At 47.3% G+C, this 21,309-nt stretch overlaps 2 non-coding genes across 2 annotated transcripts; both read right to left on the minus strand.

The window, feature by feature from the left end:
• Positions 1–19,123: 19,123 nt before the first annotated feature.
• On the minus strand, positions 19,124–19,196 carry Trnat-ggu (transfer RNA threonine (anticodon GGU)). The gene has a single exon. It is a non-coding gene; the product is annotated as a tRNA-Thr (tRNA).
• Positions 19,197–19,586: 390 nt separating this feature from the next.
• On the minus strand, positions 19,587–19,659 carry Trnat-ggu (transfer RNA threonine (anticodon GGU)). The gene has a single exon. It is a non-coding gene; the product is annotated as a tRNA-Thr (tRNA).
• Positions 19,660–21,309: the final 1,650 nt, after the last annotated feature.

The following is a 21,309-nucleotide window of genomic DNA, read 5'->3' on the forward strand; positions in this document are numbered from 1 at the left end:
CTGCGGAAATATTTCAGCGAGGAATCATAAAGCTTAAGACAATGCCTGGTATGCGAGTATACACCGACGATATTCTGTGTTCGCTCAGGACAAAAGCAGAGCAACAAAGCACTTAATGGTATCCCTGTTAGTGACACGTTAAGCTGCTTTCATGCTGTTCCAGTTCATGTGAGCGCTCATATTGCAAGGAATGAAATTCTTTTCAAGATGTATTCTCGGCCGTATGATCAATTTCCACGTCGAACTCGTAAAATGAGTCGCAAAATGCCAACCCTATTATGATAGCACGAAGTTCCAACAATGCTAGCAGCAGTGCATTATTTTGGAAAGTAAATTCCTCGCTTATATGAACAAACAGCGACACTGCGCTGTTTGTTACGGAAAACCGAATATTTTGACCGGAGCGCAATCCCCCCAAAAAAAGATAAAATTTTCATGCCTTGTTTCATGCATCAGTGCCCATCCCCAAAGTATTCATGCTCAAATCCTCAAATAATTCATGCATGAGGGGCCATCCTCAAAGATTTGACCAACAAATTGCCCAACAAACCAAAAACAAGTTTAGCAGCCCTCCGTGTCAAGATGCGCCAAAAGCATCGCCGATGCAGGTTCAGGACAATGACTGGCGGACTGTGCTCCGGCGGACTGCATGCGCTTGCGGAAATTATAAGCAGAGACGAAGATATTAAATAGGAGGCGTTTGCATTTACGTTTGGGTGCCCACAAATTTGAAGTTTGTTATTAGCACCGTGAATGCGGTAAAGCCTTTTCATCAGCCTTTGCTGGCAATAGCAAAAAACAAACTTGGTGTACGTGCAAGGCATTTTCCTCTGCATAGTTTTTTTGTGGCGAATGATGCCTTTTCAAAATTGCCTTGAAATCCGGCATGGAAACTGCTACTAGCCGAAGCAGTACTCTGAATCGCCGATCAAGACAATATGCTGCCAAGCGACAACAAGGATGTTACTGTACAATCTGCTCAAGCAGTAGACTGCCTTGTGAGTGAAAAAAAAAAGCTTCAGACGGCGACGCAACAAGAGGTAGAACTTTCGAATGTGATACGAAAAGTAGCACAGGGTGGAATGACTGGGTCATATGCTGCAGGTGAATGCTAATAGTAATGTGTATGTGTGCCACGAAAGAAGTTTAAAGGGCTATTTTAAGGCAAATCTACAAAACTTTCGTGGAACGCATTCATCAGGAGAATCTTCAGCAAACGGACGAAAAGCAAGAGTACGGCTTTTACTCTATTGGCCTCCCATGCATAAATAGATAGAAGAAATTATTGCAAAGTGCATCTCCAGTTTTCTTATCGTCAAATGCCTAAGCTGGTATTCAACAGCCCCTTTGTAGTTGTCTTTGGATTGGTTGGATTAATTCTGTGCCAATATACGGGGGTACGTACTAAGGAATAATCAAATTGTGGTGTAGTAAAACACCTAACGAAGACGTGTAGAGAATACGTCATTAAAAGCTTTGAAAGTATGCTCACAAGGCTTGGTGTCACACTGGAGGTATATAACGATCGCGGTTTTTGATTCGCCTGCAATACTTTTTGAAGGTTTATTCGGGTGTTGCACTTCTCAAACAGGATTTCCAGTCTTGGGTACCTTACAGGGAACAGTTTGGCAGAAACGGGAGTACAGTTCGTCAAACGTCTTCTGAAGAATACAGAGCACGCCAGGGAGGCATTCTGGGCAGCCCGTCAGAAACAGGCTCTCTGCTCTAGAGGACGGTGAAATGCACGGCGAAACAGCTGACATGGGGTGGGTAGGAGGACGCTTACTGGTCCACGCTGCTAGACCTGCGCACACGCAAAGAAGCATGTGAAAAACCCTAGCAGAACCGCTAACTTTCAGGCATGGCCAAGTGACCCCCTGCATGCATACTAGATGACCCTGATTTTAGGGTCAATCCCACAATTCATTACCGCATCTATGGGCTGCCTCATGTGCTGTGGAACGAAGCAAGATGAGCCTAACGGGAATGAGCCTCCATATCCTCGCAACAAATATTAAGGTCACACTGTAAGTGAGAGTAGGGACAGGAAGACGACTCCAGGATTTCTCTTCTAGCAGGGAAAGCACAGTGAGTGAAACACAGTGAAGGAAGTAGCGTCTACCGGCGAAACGCAACCCGAGGCAGCATAGACAACTTTCGTGAGGTGGTGCGACGGCCAACAATTCTCCTTTAACAACCATTGTTCAGCAGCCGAGTGCGATACAGATCAAAGCAGTGAACATGCTGAAACAGAACGGCGAAGGTGTAGCGAAGGGCTAAAAAATTATTCGCATCAAAACCTTCCCTTCAAAGCTTTTATATTCAAGCGACTATCTAAATGGTATATTTCTTTGTTTTTCTGTGAGATCTCAGTTCTATTTTGTTTGTAGTCGTTCGTCGTTACAAGGAATAATGTATCGTTATGTGGTTTATAGAGCCAGCCCGTACACACAACTACAAAAACGTGAAGACGATAGCAAACACGAGTCTTCCCGTGTCGTCTTCGCGCGGTCAATTGAACCAACGACAACTCCATCAATTAAAAGACCCGTGATTTGTCATCGTCTTGTACGAAGTTTACTCTGCTTATGCTTATCTGTACCTGTTTTGAACTATTCATCCACCTGTAAAGCCCCGTCATGTGCCCAAAAACTGTCTCCTAGCGTGATTTCATGCGCGGTGAATACTTTAAATCATACAGAAATTTTTATAATATTTTCTGCACTGCAAGATGCAGCTTTCTCTGTCTCAGTGCGTACCATTTTTATTGCTAATCGGGATCTTGGCACTGTTTGCTATAGAGCTTCCCCTATTCTTCACGTTTGAAGCGGCGTGTGCCCAAATCCTTGTTGGGTGCCATTTTTTAATATTTATTCCATCGCAACATACTGCTTGTACCATAAAGTTAATGTTTAAGAATCTGTAATAGAATACTGACAAGTAATTTTAAAATGTTTAGTGGTATATAACAGGATACAAACACGTCATCATTTTTGGGAAGGGTGGAGAACTGTAGATACGCAAGCGTGCGTTATCATGACCACCGATATTTGCTAGCAATATTCTCTATGCTCACAAGTCGTTTCTGATCACTCTGCCACAACCAAAACCTTTGAAATCTCTGCTACTGCCACTGTACAGGTTACCATTCATTAGAAAGCACACAGGGATAGAGCTCATCACCGACACCGTTAGGTACTTGCATTTTACAAAAGCTTCCTGTTGGTGCTTGGGTATTTTGAAACAAACGTTGCAATTTTTCTTGTTGGGGTTGGGAAAGTGCCCTACATCACTGATCAACCTGAATAATCCTGCTTCCTTTTCGCATGTCAAAGCAAATGGTAGGTGCCCCAAATTAAATTACCCTTGCAGTTTGTCTACTCCGTTGTCTTGTTTCGGAACTCATCCACTTGCCTGCATAGTGGAAAGATACCATTAGAAGTTTTATAGGGCCTTTATTTAGTTGCGACTCATCAATGCTCATTCATAAGGCCCACACCCAGTCTAGCATTTGATTGCCCTTATTTTGCATAGGTTTTGTACTTTATTACATTTTTGGGGCTAGGCGACGTGTTCACAATGTCGTATATATTTTACAGTGCTTGTGAGGAATGGCATCTATAGGATACATTGCTTTGTACTCAATTTGCAATTAATATACATGGTTCCTTTTTCATCTGATTCAATGTTTCTTTGGTTTCTCGCATACAAACTTCCCAATTTCCTCTGTACATGCGGTCTTTCAAAAACCACCACGGAAAAGTGGAGAGGGGAAAATGATAGACCGAGAACTTCGAGGGTAACTCAAAGGGTCCAAGGAGCCTCCGAGCAGGTGTTGGTAATGCCCACCTCACGAAAAAAAGTCATGAGGGCGGTCCCCAGAATGAAACTTGGGACCGGTGCACTGTGAAACCGGGAACTGGGCCACCACAACGGCCCGGAGGTACAGTTCAATCAGCGGTGGGACATAATACTTTTTGCACGCAAATATCAAAAACAAAAACGATACCCACGGCTTCAATAGCACTTATGCTGTTGCGGTATGGCATTTGGCAGCTGCGATGTCGCAGTCGGTGGCAACACAATTTTCGTAGGGTTCTTGGAGGGGGTGTTGGATTTGGAACTAGGATAACGTGACGTTGTCCGCGTTTTCGGACTATTCGGCATTAGGAGAGTGAATTTGGGACTTTAATTTAACTCAGCTAACCCGAAGAAAACGTCGCTTAATAAACATTTTGAATAAGTGGGGAATACCTAATGAAGACCACTAGCTCACCTGTTTCTTCAACCTATGCATGTTAATTTCGAACATGATTTTTTTTTGGAACATTGGACGTTACTCATCCTGCTAAGAAATAAAGGCGGGTGCTCATATCTTATCAAGTCATGGTCAATGTTTACGCGTGCAATAGCAGGTAAGTACTCGAAACATCCACACTGATGTACCTCTCTAAAGTTAACGTAGCAAAGGAATATTCTGTGACGATTAAGAAATAAGGTTCTGGCTCTTCGGTCTTTTTTATTGCAGCATGCTCACGCAAGTTTTTAAACGTTATTTGATATATATAATTTATAATGGCACCATTAAAAGTACTGCTTTATATTACTAGGTATTTGCAGCAAGATGGTATATGTAAACAAGCAGTCTTTTTTTCACGGTGCTTCAAAACTCTGAAATGGACAAGGCTGCCCCGTTGGTTTTACGAGACATTCTTTGTTTACAAACGCACAAAGAAATATTATTGAATAGATATCTTTTACTGCAGTGTAGTGATGAGTACATCTGCTGTTTCAACATTTGGGTCGCTTATCAAATATATTTATTACTCTTACATATTGTCTAATGTAATAATCATGGTAAACGTCGTCTAAAGGCACAGAGATAACACAGGGAACAAGAAAACAATACACTTACCCATGTTAAGAGAACTTACTGTTGATTGTAATAAAACTGTTTTTGGCCAATTCAAATGTAGCGGTTCAAAAAAAAACAATCGCGCTGTGGTACAGGGTTACGTTGTAGATAAGCGTGATAAAATGCTTGAGTAAAAATTGTATTCCTGATAGAAAAAAAGTTCATAAAAATTCTATCATCTTGGTGCAAAAGTAGTGATAATTGGTCGGAACATGTGTTTTATAAAGCTTTGGAAACTGCTTGCCTCGTTGTATCGAGTTTATAGGCTTGAATAAAAATAAAGAATAATTCTATGGTTTCACCACGCGAGCTACACAGGGATGTTGAATACGCAGGGAGCAAATGGGCATGCGTCCTATTTGTGCGGCGAATTCATATCCTAGCGAAGACAACTGCTGCGAATCGGTGTATAAGTCACTAGTGTATCGTCCCTATTTCGGTTTTACTATGTTAGGGCTTTTGTCCAGCTGTTCGATGCGTTCTTCTTGTTATGTTTGACGCAGTTGTCTAGGGTGTGGCTTGAGGTAAGTTTATAGTGGGGTTCCTTTGGTTTCTGTTTTTCCAAGGGCAGGTCCAGTAGACCTTTCCTCGAGAACCTTGTTAAAGGGACACTGAAGTGATATGTAAACATTGCGGGATTACTAGCGCAAATTGTAGTCCGGAGTCCCCAGGCCATGTTTCGACCACTCTAGGCGCGTTTACGCGATTTTATTTAGTAGAAAAACTAATTCGAAAATGCTGTCCTCCTCTCTTTACGCTCGCCCATTTTCTGTGGCGGTTTCGTGTGACGTCAGGAGGGGATGAGCTGGCAATTGGCTGCGGTACTGCACGGCTCCCCGGCCTTCAGACAGAGTCAGTCGGCCCAGCGTTTCGTTTGCCGGCCGCCGGCGGGTCGTCGCAATCAAGGAGGTTAAAAAAAATTGCTTGGTCGCAATTCGTTCGCTTAGTTGAAACGAAGCCAGGACACGTTTGTGAATGGAAGAATGTGCCTTTATTTACTTGGTTTGTTTGTACACTGTATCTAGCTCCAAGTAAAGGTCGCTTCACGCAAGCGCTGCACAAGCGCACATGCGACGCTTCGCTGACTGGTACGCCAGTAGGAAAATATAAGGTCTCTTGAAGGCGGGAGAAGAGTCAGCGAAGTCAATATAGGTACTAAGGAAATAAAATCAACTGATATTTTTACCGTACAGCGTAAAACTAGGGCGCGGGAAGCACTTTTTTGCGCTGGGTGAACAAGCACAGCGGTCAGCAGCACGACTACGCATCTGCGAACGCTTTTCCGTCTACGAAATGCAATTGCTAGACGTGAGCTACTGTGGAAACTCATGCGACGCTTACTGCACGAGCGGAGTACAACAAATAGTCACCTAAGCTGCTTGAAATGCCAAAACTAAATAAAAGTGTAAACCCGTTGTACATTATATACCTTATATTAGCAAGAATTTCGCACCCCGCTCCGTGGTTCAGTGGACTGGGGCGCTAGGTGTGTCACCGCAAGTGTTTTGCAAGTCACGAGTTCGGATCCCCGCGGGTACGTGCTTTTTTTTTTGTAAGTTAACTTTTTTGTTTTCCGCCGATGTTTTCTATATTGAGTTCACCTTTTTTTGGGCCGCAACGTTCATGGCTACACGAACTAGTTCACAAAACGCGCGCAGGCTGGCACTGGCGCGCTAGCGAGTTCTCGTTGGCGTGCTGTTGCCATAAGCACCGACTGCTTGCAGGCAGTGGGCACAGGCCAGAATGAACAGACCCTTGGCCTGGTGCGAACACGCTTTTTACGATACAGGCATGAGGGAGGCAAGCTCCAAATATGGGGGAAAAGCGCATGGCATTTGGGCGTCTGCGGGTACGCGGAGGGCGTTCATGCACTGCGTAGGTCTCGGCTAGTGAATGCTACGACTACAAGCCGTCCTGGGAGGCTTATCTTGTGCATTTTACAGCCGACAACTTGGCAGAAGCGCGGTACGATGATTACTGAGATATTGAGAATGCCCATCCAACAACGCCATCGGTTATGTTTTACAGAACCGAAACCGAAACCGAAACTTGTTTGATTGCTAACCTTGGGCATCGTCCAATCACGGCGCCCCTCCTCCTATCGTCACAGCCTTAGTTGGTGCGGCCGCCGGAAATCACGCATGGTAGTTTTTCTTCTTTCGCGCTTTGTAAAATAATTACCGATTTGTCAACCGGATAAACGATGAAAAGTGTGCTAGTTTGAGCCAGTCTACGCAGTGCAAGCAAAAACGGGAGCTTGACAAATTCACTTCAGTGTCCCTTTAACAGTGACCCCAGCCTTCTTCTAATCCAACAGGGGATCACTCCTTCTAGTTTTGAGCATACGGGAAAATGATGGTATGAAAACTGAGATTAACAGAAGAGTTTTGGCATAGCAATAAAAGTAAAAGTTCCATAACAATATACAAGGTACTTGTTATGGGCGAAATTGCTTGGATTTTAGTAACTGTTTTACACAACAAATAAAAAAAATAAGCCATAAAGCTATCATTTCTAAAACAAACACTAAAATACGTTATTTAAAAAAAATCGTCACATAACATTTTGCTGTGAATGGTAGAATGAATGGTGTGTAGATATCGGGGATGTGGTTGTGTTGTAGGGGTTAGGGCATTACATTTATGAAAATGTAAACGAGAGATAGTTTAGTAAGAATGGTGTTTGGAGTAGTAAGTTCAACATGTTGCCCAATTGGCCATTCCCCTTCGGCATCGCGTCGTTTGTGCCTGGCTGGTCATCACAGCCATCCGAGTCACCCCACAGGAGCTTGAGTAGCGTCGTCCCGCAATTGGCTCTTCTATGGTGTTGCAGCGGCGTTTTCTTGCGAGTAGTTCACAGCACAAGTGCACAAGGTGGGGGTTGTTGCAGTGCAAACATCGGCCTTAACCTGGGTCGGCTCGGCATGGTGTGTGAGGAACACACACAGGCAGGGGCGCTGACCTGGCTTGAAGCATCCCACTAGCTGCTGGACATGCTGCTGCTGCTGAAGAGAATGTCCTCGTAGGAGGCCATAAGCCTCGCAAGGCTGCGGGAACGCCCTAATCTGATTGATTGATTGTGGGGTTTAACACGCCGACGTAACGCAGGCGATGAGGGGCGCCGTAGTGGAGGGCTCCGGATCAATTTAAACCACCGGGGAATCTTTAACGTGCGCCGATATCTCGTACACGGGGGCGTTTTTGCTTTTCGCCTCCATCAGAAAAGCAGCCGCCCCGGCCGGGAATAGAACCCGTGACCTCGTGTTCAGCAGCGCAACGCCTTAGCCACTGAGCCACCGCGGCGGGTAACGCCCTAATCTGTTCGAGCAAAAATTAAACATCTACTCGCGGGGCAGATGCCTTGTTCGAACGCGACGGCAGGCTGCCGCCCCTGGACATCTTCGTGCACTCTATCTGGGCTAGTTCCGAAAGAAACTGCCGCATAGCGACGCCAAACACAAGATAGAGGCACGAAAAACGTGGTACGAGTCGCCGAATTGACCGAATTGACCTTGCCCCGCACGTACTCCACAACGATTTGTTTTGGCCACGGGAGTCTAAATATTGTGGTAGAATGTCCAAAGACACGCTTGGGAATTTGTTAGAGTTTTCCGGCAAATTCTATGCGACCCTGGGCTTGCCAATTAGACAAGAACATCGCAGCCTAAGTCTCAATTTTTGAACTGTACTGTGGGCTTTGGGGTGCGCATGTCTCCTTGTACGACCCCACATTTCATTGCACAAAAGAAATATTCTATCCTTGCTTTTTTCTTTTTGCGGCCTGGTGGCTCATTTCCCTGTATAATGGCTCTGCGTTAATTCTTGGACGTGCTCAGCGCTGCCAATCGTGATATATGGATGGTTTCATTTCCGACCAAGGCGCTGTATCCCCAACCCCGAGCCCGCCTGTTGTCTTGTTTAAATGGATGCAAGGAAAGTGTTCACTCTATAAAAATACATGCCAATGTTGCAAAAATTTCACAACAGTATTTCTTTCCCTGAAGGTACAGCTGCTTTTTCTATATACCGACAGGTAGTTGAGGCCCACACTTACACAGTTCCACCAAAAAGTTCGTTCTGGATTTGCGATTACGATACACAAACATGGTACCTCTGCCCGAATTCAACCCGTGACGTTCGTCGATTGAGCACGACGCTTTAGCACACTGACTAACGTTTGGTTTGGGCTAGTTGGTTCATCATAAAACAATGAAACAGCGCCTAACAAAGGCAGTAAGAGAAGAAATTCCGCGCTCGTGTCAGTGTATTAGCTTACTGTTTTCGCTTGAGCTCTTCTTTGCAGTTTTAGCCCACTGCGCAACCACACATTGGGCTGACCCGTATACTAGATGGTGTGGGGATCGCGACTTTCACGCGAACCCCTTTCTGGCTAGCTTGCTATAGCGGCCGGCGTTGCACAACGCACCCCGATAACCCGACGGGAGCCATACGGGAGGGCGCCAGCGACTGGGGGGGATCGTTGTCGCCAGGGTGGAGGCGTTGACCCTTTTCTCCTCTGGCTTACCCGAGAAACAGTTCTTCCCAAGCACTAGCGCCACTCCTCGCAAGGTTAATGTAGCTTGCATCCACGCGAGCTTGCATCCACGAGCTTGCATCCACGCGAGGCCAGGTAGCCCGCGCCGTTGTGTCAGCCCGAAGTGAATGTGTACGGAAGCTGCCGTTTGGGTCCGAGTTTTCCTTTATGTTTTTCGACTCCGGGAGTCGGGGCTCTGGGAGCCGTGTGGCCGGGCCACGTGTGCCCCAAAAGGCTAGCTGGTATGGCAGCCTGGCACGGGCGCTCCGATACCACTGATTGTGGAAGGCGCCATTCTCTCATAAGCTGCTTGTGTTGCAGCGAGTGTGTAGGACCCTAAACAAAGCACATGTTTATGTAGGACCCTAAACAAAGCAACAAAGCACGGCTCCACGTACGGGCACGCTCGGGATTTCTTAAGTTTGGTCTATGTTGTTTTGTGGTGTTTTCGGATGTGGGCCGCTTGCCGAAGTGAGTGACGCGAAGGATTTCACAACCCGTCCTTCCGGAGAAAGCACAACCTTGAGGACAATGCGAAGGGTGCACGGCGCGCTCCCTTTCTTTTGTTGATCGCCGCGTGCGAGAGAAAGGAATCTTTCCCGCCTCTGGAGACACCGTTGCTTTGACCCCTCGTTGCTTGAAACTCCTTTCCGCAGCGTAGCTGTTTTTTTTTGTCGCACCACGCGGGCGATAGGACTGAAGGGGTGCCTCATCCCGCTCAGATTTCTACAAACGGGGAAATTTACGCGGGACAAACTTTGCGCCCGCTAAGTTTAACGTCACAGGAGTGCTCTTGTTCGGCTTGAGAAACCAAGCTCTATTTGCATGAACCAAACACCGGTGTGTTAAAACATATCTCAGCTTTTTTACACAAGCGGTGTTCATGTGTGTGAGTGTAGGGCTCTCGTTGGGAGCAAATACTGTTTCCGAGTTCATGTGGTTAAGCATCGCGCCGGGTGGTCTAAGCGATCGTGTGTGCTCTTCGCGCCCTGTACCGTATAGGGTTAGAACAAGTTGTTGCTCTGATGACATTTCCAGAGGGGTTAACTTGCTGAAAAACTTTAGCAGTTGAACCTTCTGCTCATGTCACGCTATTGATGCAGTCGTGTTTGTATTCTCACTACCCTGCACGCTGCAAGGTTACGACAATTTGGCATGCTTTGTTGACTTTAACCAGAAGGTAGTTATGCCGATGCAATGACAATTGTGATATTCGACATCAAACCACGTTATCACTGGGATAAAAGGGCTACTTTTCTTTAAAGCGCTAATCCCAGTTTTTATGAAAAGGGCTACTGCAGCCTGTTTTTCCTGCCCTATACATTTTAGGGTTTTTAGAATTTATTTTGCATTGTTGATATTAACAGGGCGCCAGCCGTATTGCGGTAGCATTTCGGCTGGCGTACCCGCAAATTTTCCCGCCATCTTTTCGCGGGGCTACCATGGTTGCCAGACCAGGACTGCCCTCTGTTTATTATCTCGCATCATCCGTAAAGGCCGCAGATCTGTAAGCCCGCTCTGGGTATACAGACCCCTGCGCGCTCGCGCCGCGGGCTCGGGCCCGAGCCCGGGTTTTTTATCGCTTCGTCCCCATGGTTGTCAGATCAGGCCGGGGATCTGTCAGCCTGCTCTGAATACAAACCCCTGCGCGCTCGCCGCGCGGGCTCGGGCTAGAGCCCGTTTTTTTTTCGCTTCGTCCCCACGAGAGGTACTACAAACGTATGGGGCCCGTAAAGGCCGCGGATCCGTCAGCCCCTCTGGTTACAAACCCCTGCTTGCTCGCGCCGTGGGCTCGGGCTCAATTGCCTTATCAGAAAAGCCTACAAAGCGGCACTTCAAATACCCCTGTACTCTTCCACTGCCAGATTAGACCGTCTGGGTATCCATAATAATGCCGAGGAGCTTGTGGAGGCGCACCTGACAGGACAGATAGCCCGCTTATCCACTACCTCAACCGGTCTGCACATCCTAGACCGACTCGAGATTCGTGCCCCTACTTTGCCCGCTCATAAATACCCCATCTTCGCGCTATTCACGCTCGACTTGTAGTCCGTCCTGTACCACGAAACATGCACCCTGTGTATCATGCGGGGCGCAGAATGCAACGAGCGCAGTCTCTTCAGCGACGCCTACCTGTAAGACCAGATACTTTATACGTTGAGGCGGCAGAATACCGTCACCGCGATGCTTATGCTCTGGCCATTGTGAATCGGCCGGACGACCCCCCGTTATGCTCCCTTACAGTTCGCACCCCTTGCCCTGCCACGGCGGAGGAGGCGGCAATTGCACTCGCCCTGTCACAAAGGCCGACCCCCACGATCGCAATGTCTGATTCAAAGACGGCCGTTCAAAATTTCGCCCGTGGTCTCATTTCGCCACTGGCACTCAAAATTATCTCTCAAAATCCTCCAACTTCCCCGGTAGAACTGCTATGGACCCCGGCGCACTCGGGACTAGGGGGGAACGAGGTGGCCCATGACGCGGCTCGAGGATTCATAATCCGAGCGGGAGCCAGCCTAGTTCCTTACCACGGGGCCCGATCCGCCAGAGACCGCCTAATTGCGTATCATGACATACTCACACATTACCGCCTCGTCCGCCGAAAATACCCCCCGGTGCATTCCCAGCTCAGCAATGAGCAAGCGCGCACCTGGGGACTTCTTCAGGTTCATTCCTTTCTCTGCAGGGCGGTGCTCCATCATATCCACCCTTCCCTGTACCCCTCACCTCATTGCCCCGCATGTTGCCAGCGCGCCCCACTTCCCCACTCTATGTGGGCCTGTCCATCCAATCCCTTCCCTTTAATCACCCGTGACGAGCAATGGGAGGGTGCGCTGGGTAGCTCCGACCCGGGCGTTCAGATCGCCTTGGTGGAACGAGCTGCCATCGTCGACGCCGACCTCCAACCGGCGGCCACCACGCTTCCCTAACCCCAGTCGCTCAATAAAAGTTTCTCTCTCTCCCTCTCTCTCGCTCACGTGACGGGAGCCAAACGGGAGGGCGCCAGCGACAGCAGGGTTGTCGCCAGTGCGGAGGCGTTCACCAATTCCACCTCTGCCTTACCCCAGTACCAGTTCTTCCTCAGCACAAGCGCCACCACTCGGCGAGGTCTGGTGGAATGTAGCATGAAGAGGGGACGACTCTTGCCTTGGGGATGCGGTAGCAGGCGGACGTTTCGGCGCGCCGCTCCGGACCTGGGGGACGTGGCGCAAAGGGACGCTTGAGGGCGGGGTCGGAGACTGCACCCGCGCTCGCACGCGCGGCGCCCTGCAGCTGCTGTATTCAATTGGTGAGTCGAACCATCTCGATCTCTAGCGTTGTTTATTGCTTCGCTCCCAATGTTACCGTTATGGCCGACGATTAGTCTGTATAAAGTGTATTTCATTTGACGTTGCAATAAATGCTGTCATTGGTGTACTGCCCTTCTCGCCCCTGCCTTTGTCGGTCTACGCAAGTAACGGACTTGTCCGATTATGATGATAGTTGGGTTTTATTGGCGCAAGGCCAACTATGGGCAAAGAGCGCCAAAGAAGAAGTTACTGAATTGTGATGAGACCGTAAATAATAAAACATGTGACTAAAAGTAAAAGTGAGGCAAAGCAAAAGACAATGGAGATGGCTGGTGTATAGGGCCAGGATGATTACACGTGATATGACAAGAGCTGCAGACAGTTCACCTCAGCTAAAAACTTCAAAACACGCTGGCTACAAAACATTGGTTCGTCGGCTAAAAAATATGATGGGTGCAAAGGAATGTGTCGTCTGTATATTTCAGGGAAATTTTTGTGTCGTGTTGTGTCAAGTGCTCTGCATGTGATTAGTATGTGGACTACGAATACGCCCTTTCCGCACCTGCTACACATGGGTCCCGAAGTTCGCGTGAGCAGGTGGGAGTGCGTCGCATGTGTGTTGCCTATCCGCAGCCTAGCCAAGACGACTTCAGTGTATCTGTAGTGTGAGTCAGTTATGTAGCGTCCCAGTTGTGTTTTTATTACGTGTAGTTTGTTGTCTGTTTGTTGCCTCCACGGTAGTTGCCATGTGTTACGAAGCGGTCGTCTGATGTGTGCCTTTAGGTCGGTGTAAGGTACTGTTGTTATGGCAACTGTGGTCATGAGAGCAGCAGCATCAGCCATTTGCTCAGCGGTCTCATTGCCAGGAATCCCACAGTGACCTGGTACCCAGCATATGGTTATTTCTAAATCTCCAGTATATGCAGTCACTATGACCTTTAAAAGAACATTGATTACATAGTTTTTTGACAACCTTCCTGATGACAATGCCTGCACAACGCTTAGAGAATCTGAGTAGACGATGGACTTCGGAATCTTATGTTCGAGGATGTTATTTGAAACGAGTAAAATGCCATACGCTTCTGCCGTGTAAATACGTCTGTGAAAATTCATTGTTTTGATAACTCTAAAATTTGGTCCGTGCGCTGCAAAAGAGATAGTAGAACCAGCATTGAACGCGTCGCTATAGAATTCTGCGCACCTGTACTTGTCCTGCAGGAACAGAAGTGCTGAAAAATTGCATTCCTGGGTACCTTATTTTTTTTCTACAAGAGTGAATGACAGGTCGCATGATACAGGACAAAGATGCCATGGTGCAATGAAATTACGAATGGGTGTCTTGTCTGAAAGGGGGACATTGAGTGCAGAAGCTTCCTCCCTAACTGTGAGAGAGAACGGTAAGGAAATAAATGGCCTGTTTAAAAACAGTTGTAAATTTGATGTATCGTTCATGATGGGAATCAAAGGATGGTTGGTCAGAGACACGATCTTGGATGCATACAACAGGTCAACATACTCCCGCTGATGCCCTAGGAACCATTTGTCGCACTCGACATAAAGACTTTCAACAAGGCCAGTGCGGGATGCGCCACATGAGAGGCGAAGGCCAAGATGCAGCACTGGGTCGAGCATTTTCAGTGCCGTTTTTGTAGCCGACCCATACACGACACTGCCGTACTCGAGCCGAGACCCCACCAAGGCTGTGTATAGGCGCAGCAGGAGTTTTTTGTCGGCCCCATAAGATGGATGTTGGAGGACCTCAAGAATATTCATTGTTTTTAGCATTTGCATTTGAGCTGTCTGATATGTGGGATGAATGTAAGTTTTTCGTTGAATAAGATACCTAAATACTTGTGCTCCTTGTTCACAGGAATTGGCACATCCGCAAGTGTGATGTCTGGGTCCGGGTGGACGCCACGCCTCCTGGAGAACAGAACACAAGAGCTCTTCGGTGGATTAAGATTAAAGCCATTCTTGTCAGCCCAGCCGGCAAGTTTCTTGACGCCGAGCTGGAATTGACGTTCGCAGATGGACAGGTTACACGATTTAAAGGATATCTGCACGTCATCTACATACATGGAATAAGAGATTGTAGGTGGAAGTGCCTTTCCAAGAGAGTTCATTTTTACTATGAAGAGCGTGCAGCTCAACACTCCACCTTGCTGCACGCCATTTTGTTGCACGTGAACATTTGACAGTGCACAACCAACTCTGACGCGAAAGGTTCTCTCCGACATATAACTACAAAGGATGTTCAACGTGTTGCCCGAAACACCGATTGACTTTAGGTCACTGAGGATACCGTACCGCCAAGCGGTGTCTTAGGCTTTCTCTATGTCGAAAAACACCGTAAGACAAAATTGTTTATGTACAAAGGCATCTTTTATATATGTTTCAAGAGCTACGAGTTGATCGTTAGTTGATCGCCCCCGCCCCTGAAGCCTGCCTGGTAGCTCTCGAGAAGACCGTTGTACTCATGGAAGTACACGAGCCTGCGATTTATTATCTTCTCGAGAAGCTTGCACAGGCAGCTCGAGAAGCTTGCACAGGCCATTGTCAAGGCAATGGGCCGATAGCTAGCAGGAGAGGAAGGGTCCTTCCCTTCTTTCAAGAATGCTACAACTATGGCCTCCCTCCAAGACTTTGGAACGTGCCCCGAAAGAAATATCTTGTTGTAAAGGTGAACGAGTGTTACATGATTGTTTGTAAGTGCTGTATCATTGTACATGTAATGTTGCCTTGGCCTGGAGCTGAGGGTTTACACGTGCTTAGAGCAGCCCTCAGCTCATGTAGTGAAAACAGGGAGTTGTAGTTCGTAGTCCTTGTCCCGCCTAGCGCCAGCAATGTTCCGAGTAAGGAACCAACTAGCCCCATTTCATGCTCAAGACCCCACAGTCACGCGGTACGAACATGAGAAAAAAGAGCCCAACAAATAAAGAATCAAACCTAGAAAAACAAAACACAAGGTGATTCCCCCTTCTCCCGTGGCAAAAGGCGTGAAAGAGGGGTCAAAACAGGATATGGACATGCACGTGGTTGAAATTTGCAAATAAATCAGTCACGCGAAACGAAGAAGGTCCAAAGAAGATATGCCCATGTACACAAAGGGCGAACATCTGCCCATACACACCCGTTCTAAGAATCAGGTTTTGGCTCCTGTTTCTGGGAGGCAAGGGTGGCGACCAAAAGCAGTAGTACAGGCAGTTTCTACAGGAAATGAGTCTACATGGGAATACAAAGAACAGAAAAGAAAGAAAATTTTCCGCGTATCTGCTCCTTTCGTTGCCAATGCAGTCGAAAGACGATAGTCTTTATCAACTTTGGCCAAGTAAATGCCTCCCTTCGCTTTACCGCGCACCTCTCATGTCGTTCCTCTTGCAAAGGTAAAGACGCCAAAGGTTTGCTTAAATCATTTTAAATTTCCCGCGTTCCACTGCTCCAAACCAGGTGTCTCGATGCCAACGCTTCCGTGCGTGAATCGAGGCGCCTTACTTCAACGTTTATAGAACCGCGTTTCCCTACTCCACCTGCGTTGCAAGCAGAACGTGGAACCTTTCTAGTGGAACGTTTCGTAACAATTGCCGGTTGATTTCTTAAAATGGCGCCAGAAGCTATAGTGGCGCGGGCGACAGCAGGCGATGGCGGGGTGAATTTTTTTCTGCAGTTGATGAAGTATTTAATCTAGCAAAAGTCAAGCATGTATAAGTTTTTATAAAGGAACACTGCAAATACCACTTCTGTACTAATTTGTTGTCTTATATTTGCGTAGTTTCTTGTTCTTCTTCAACAATGTTGCAAGTATGAACATTACCCCGGACTTAGACGGGAAGATTTAGCTGTGACTATACAAGACTATTGCGCAGACAATGCATTACTTTGGCCGGTTGGCTGAATCGAGTCACATACAGACAGACGGACAGACAGACGGACAGACAGACATACAGACACACCAAACTTTCTGGGTTTAAGGAGCCCAAGAAAGACTATCATCTTTAAAAGCAAGCTTAAACAAGTAATGCCAAGAAAGAAAACTGAAGGCAGGTGCACGCGTATGACGGGGCACCGGGCGGTATGCATCTGGCGGCGGATGTTACCTGTTCAGGGAACGCCGAGGTGGTCAGCAACGAATATAGAAAACAGCAATACAAAATAGAAAGGGGAGAGGAAGGCAATGACGCTCGCATGCACAAATTGATTAAAAGGTGAGACTGTCAAAGTTAGAAATGGTACCGCATCCTTCTGCCCAGAACATAATGTCCAGACTTACTTGTTATTTGGTTTAGTGAAGCCATTGTGCTAAAAAACGCGGTGCTAGCACGAAACTATAACCTTATACGGGGGCTCGTCAACTGATGGGGTATACTGTCGAGAGAAAGAAATGAACAGGAATAGCACTAGCCTGAGAAATGCAGCCAAACTTTTTATGGGAGGAAAGACACGTCAATTTCCCACAACTTTCATTGATGCCAAACGACGCTGACCTAAACTTATAGATGAGGTAGGACTCATGAACCTCGCGATCGTAATGCGCTTTAAAACTAGATTCAAGAATTGTGGCCTTCCGTTGTTCAAAAGAATGACCAGGAGTGTTAACATGCTTTAATAGAGGCAAAGAAGGGCAGGTTTTTGCGTGAGAGGGGTGATTGTTAAACCTCAAACGAAAGTGTATTTCAGTATGGCTGATGTATTGTTTGCCGTACAGGGTGCATTCCAGCAGGTATACGACGTTGGCGGAATCACAGTTAAAGTTCCCTTTTACATTCACATAATAGTTTGAAGCTGTGCTGGTGGCGCGTGTGTGGTGGTCATTTGTGGGCATACCTTACACTGCGGTTTGTTACAGGGCATACAACCAGTAGTCTGTGGTCGGCTGATGCTGGATCTGGTGAGAACATGGCCTAAATTTTTGCTACGTCTGTAAACAACGCGTGGCGGGTCACGAAATATTCTTATTAGGCGTTCACTTTGAGCAAAAATATTGTGATGTTTCCTTAGTATGGATGCAACTTTCAAAAAACAGTCCGAATGGGTCACAACGAGGTTTGTTTGTGGATTGGGTTTTGGAGCTTTATTACAGAGAAGTCGGTGCGGTTCAACTGGTTAGCTCGTTTAATCGCGTCATCGATCACCTGCTCTGGGTATTTTTTTTATTTAAGAGCGCGGTTTTAGGTTTTCTGCAGTTAGAATCGAAATCCGCCTGGCTTGTGCAGATTCGCCTAAAACAGTAATATTGGCTGTAAGGTATCGCAGTCTTGCAGTGACTGACAAGGCTGCTGTGGAAATGTAAACACTGGCGCGTGTCCGTAGGTTTGCTATAGAGATTAGTCTGAAGCCTGCCCTGAGAAACTGTGACAGTAACATCCAGGAAATTTATGCTTTGCGTAGACTAGGAATGAGAGAGGGAGATTGTAGGATGCGCAACGATAATAGCCTCAATAAACGCAAGAAGTTCGATTTCGCCGTGCTGCCATATCATGAATATATCATCTATATACCTTTTGTGTACAGTGGCTTCAAATTTGGGGTTTCGAAGAAGTTTCTCTAGACATCCCATAAAGATATTCGCGTTGTTGGGCCCGATTTTGGTGCCCATTGACGTTCCGCTGACTTGTACGTAATTGACACCATCAAACTCAAAATTGTTAAGTTCAAGGAAAAGGTGAAAGAAAGATTTAAGGGTGAGAGAATCGATAGGTTTGTTGTCACCCGCCGATATATATATATATATATATATATATATATATATATATATATATATATATATATAGAATCAGAAAATGGGAAATGAGGGGCTCCGTGAAATAAGACAGAAAATAGGGGTTGGCAGTCAAGAAAACCTCGGACAGCAAAGGGGAGGTTGTGGTGGGTCATAGAAAGAGATGAAGAATTTTTTGAGTCGAAAAGAAAGTGGTGAAAAAATGCCCGCCGGGTGGGATCCGAACCCACGACCTCCAAAATACCGGTCTGGTGCGATAACCACTACGCTACCGGCGGGGCTGTTTCCCCAGCACTTTCTCGGGTATTTATGTTAAGGTATTTTTGTTTCCTGCACTTGGGGGTGGTAGCCAGCGCCACTCGGACTACTCGGGGTGAAGGGGACCTTCTTTTTAACCCCCGGGCCGTGACTCGAGTGTCTACGACATGTCGAGAGTGGTCGACCAGCGTTGAACCCTCTTAAGCTCCCTTTGGCACCAAGACTGCCAGAACAGAGGCCCTCGCTAAGCATGTAGCGAATCAGAAAATGGGAAATGAGGGGCTCCGTGAAATAAGACAGAAAATAAGGGTTGGCAGTCAAGAAAACCTCGGAAAGCAAAGGGGAGGTTGTGGTGGGTCATAGAAAGAGATGAAGAATTTTATGAGTCGAAAAGAAAGTGGTGAAAAAATGCCCGCCGGGTGGGATCCGAACCCACGACCTCCAGAATACCGGTCTGGTGCGATAACCACTACGCTACCGGCGGGGCTGTTTCCCCAGCACTTTCTCGGGTATTTATGTTAAGGTATTTTTGTTTCCTGCACTTGGGGGTGGTAGCCAGCGCCACTCGGACTACTCGGGGTGAAGCGGACCTTCTTTTTAACCCCCGGGCCGTGACTCGAGTGTCTACGACATGTCGAGAGTGGTCGACCAGCGTTGAACCCTCTTAAGCTCCCTTTGGCACCAAGACTGCCAGAACAGAGGCCCTCGCTAAGCATGTAGCGAATCAGAAAATGGGAAATGAGGGGCTCCGTGAAATAAGACAGAAAATAAGGGTTGGCAGTCAAGAAAACCTCGGAAAGCAAAGGGGAGGTTGTGGTGGGTCATAGAAAGAGATGAAGAATTTTTTGAGTCGAAAAGAAAGTGGTGAAAAAAGCCCGCCGGGTGGGATCCGAACCCACGACCTCCAGAATACCGGTCTGGTGCGATAACCACTACGCTACCGGCGGGGCTGTTTCCCCAGCACTTTCTCGGGTATTTATGTTAAGGTATTTTTGTTTCCTGCACTTGGGGGTGGTAGCCAGCGCCACTCGGACTACTCGGGGTGAAGGGGACCTTCTTTTTAACCCCCGGGCCGTGACTCGAGTGTCTACGACATGTCGAGAGTGGTCGACCAGCGTTGAACCCTCTTAAGCTCCCTTTGGCACCAAGACTGCCAGAACAGAGGCCCTCGCTAAGCATGTAGCGAATCAGAAAATGGGAAATGAGGGGCTCCGTGAAATAAGACAGAAAATAAGGGTTGGCAGTCAAGAAAACCTCGGAAAGCAAAGGGGAGGTTGTGGTGGGTCATAGAAAGAGATGAAGAATTTCTTGAGTCGAAAAGAAAGTGGTGAAAAAATGCCCGCCGGGTGGGATCCGAACCCACGACCTGCAGAATACCGGTCTGGTGCGACCGGTGCGATCTGGTGCGACCAGACCAGTATTCTGGAGGTCGTGCGTTCGGATCCCACCCGGCGGGCATTTTTTCACCACTTTCTTTTCGACTCAAAAAATTCTTCATCTCTTTCTATGACCCACCACAACCTCCCCTTTGCTTTCCGAGGTTTTCTTGACTGCCAACCCTTATTTTCTGTCTATATATATATATATATATATATATATATATATATATATATATATATATATATATATATATATATATATATATTTATATATATAGAGGGAGATCATGAGGTTCGACGGGCCAGTATAAAAATAGTGAAAGAAGTCGACTGACACGTTTCCCGTTTTTGTTGCCAACAGTTTCGGAGTTAGAAACTCCTTCTTCAGGGCTGTATTTTAATTGCTCACATTGCGTCTTTATACAAAAACTTCTGTGAGGGAGGGTTACTTCCCTCATCCCTGCAGGAGAGGTCGCGGGTGAGGGGTGTTTCAAACAGTTTGAGCAAGTGAGGCATTCCGATTGGCTAGAAAGGTGGAAGGTGAGAGAAGGGGAAAGAACACGGACGAAAAGGCAGCACGAAAACACGTAACAAGAGGCACACAAGCAAACACGAGATCAAACACAACAGTGAGTCCTGCGCGCTCCGCAAATGGTGTAAAAGTAATCAGCGGGAAGAAGAAAAGGGGCAAAAACAAAAGGGGGGGGATGAAGGCGGACGGACATAAGATGGCGGCACAGGCATGGATATTCGATTCGGTTAAACTCCAAGGCCTAATGCATGGCCCGCCCTTCGACGCGTGGTCCCCGCGCCACACTCGGAATTTTCTGTCCCATTTTCGGTTTTGTTTTACTACTGGTTAAACCTACAGTAGCTCTCGTCTTGGCGCCGCTTCGACGAAACCGAGTGGTGCAGCCAAGCCTTGCTACGCGGCCAGCGAGCCGCGGAACAAGTCACACTGAGATTTGGTTTCATTTGCGCCGCATTCTTCGGCCATTTGTCTGTCAGTGGTGCGGCGGTTATAATTCAGGCCGCTGTGCGTCGGCGGGCCCGCGGGGCGCGCTCACAGCTGTTCAAGGTCACTGATTAGGCTAGTGGTGGTTTCCGAACGGGCGGGGAAGGGAGGGGGGGGCGGCGCGGGCGTTCTACCCGTTTGTTTTGCTTGAGTTCGTCCCTAAAGCGGGGTTTCCTTTTTTTTCTTCTTGCTTTCTTTTTAAG

This window comes from Haemaphysalis longicornis, unplaced genomic scaffold (assembly GCF_048455015.1).
Source record: "Haemaphysalis longicornis isolate Haplotype H1 unplaced genomic scaffold, Haemaphysalis longicornis Haplotype H1 scaffold_11, whole genome shotgun sequence".
Lineage (NCBI taxonomy): Eukaryota > Metazoa > Arthropoda > Arachnida > Ixodida > Ixodidae > Haemaphysalis > Haemaphysalis longicornis.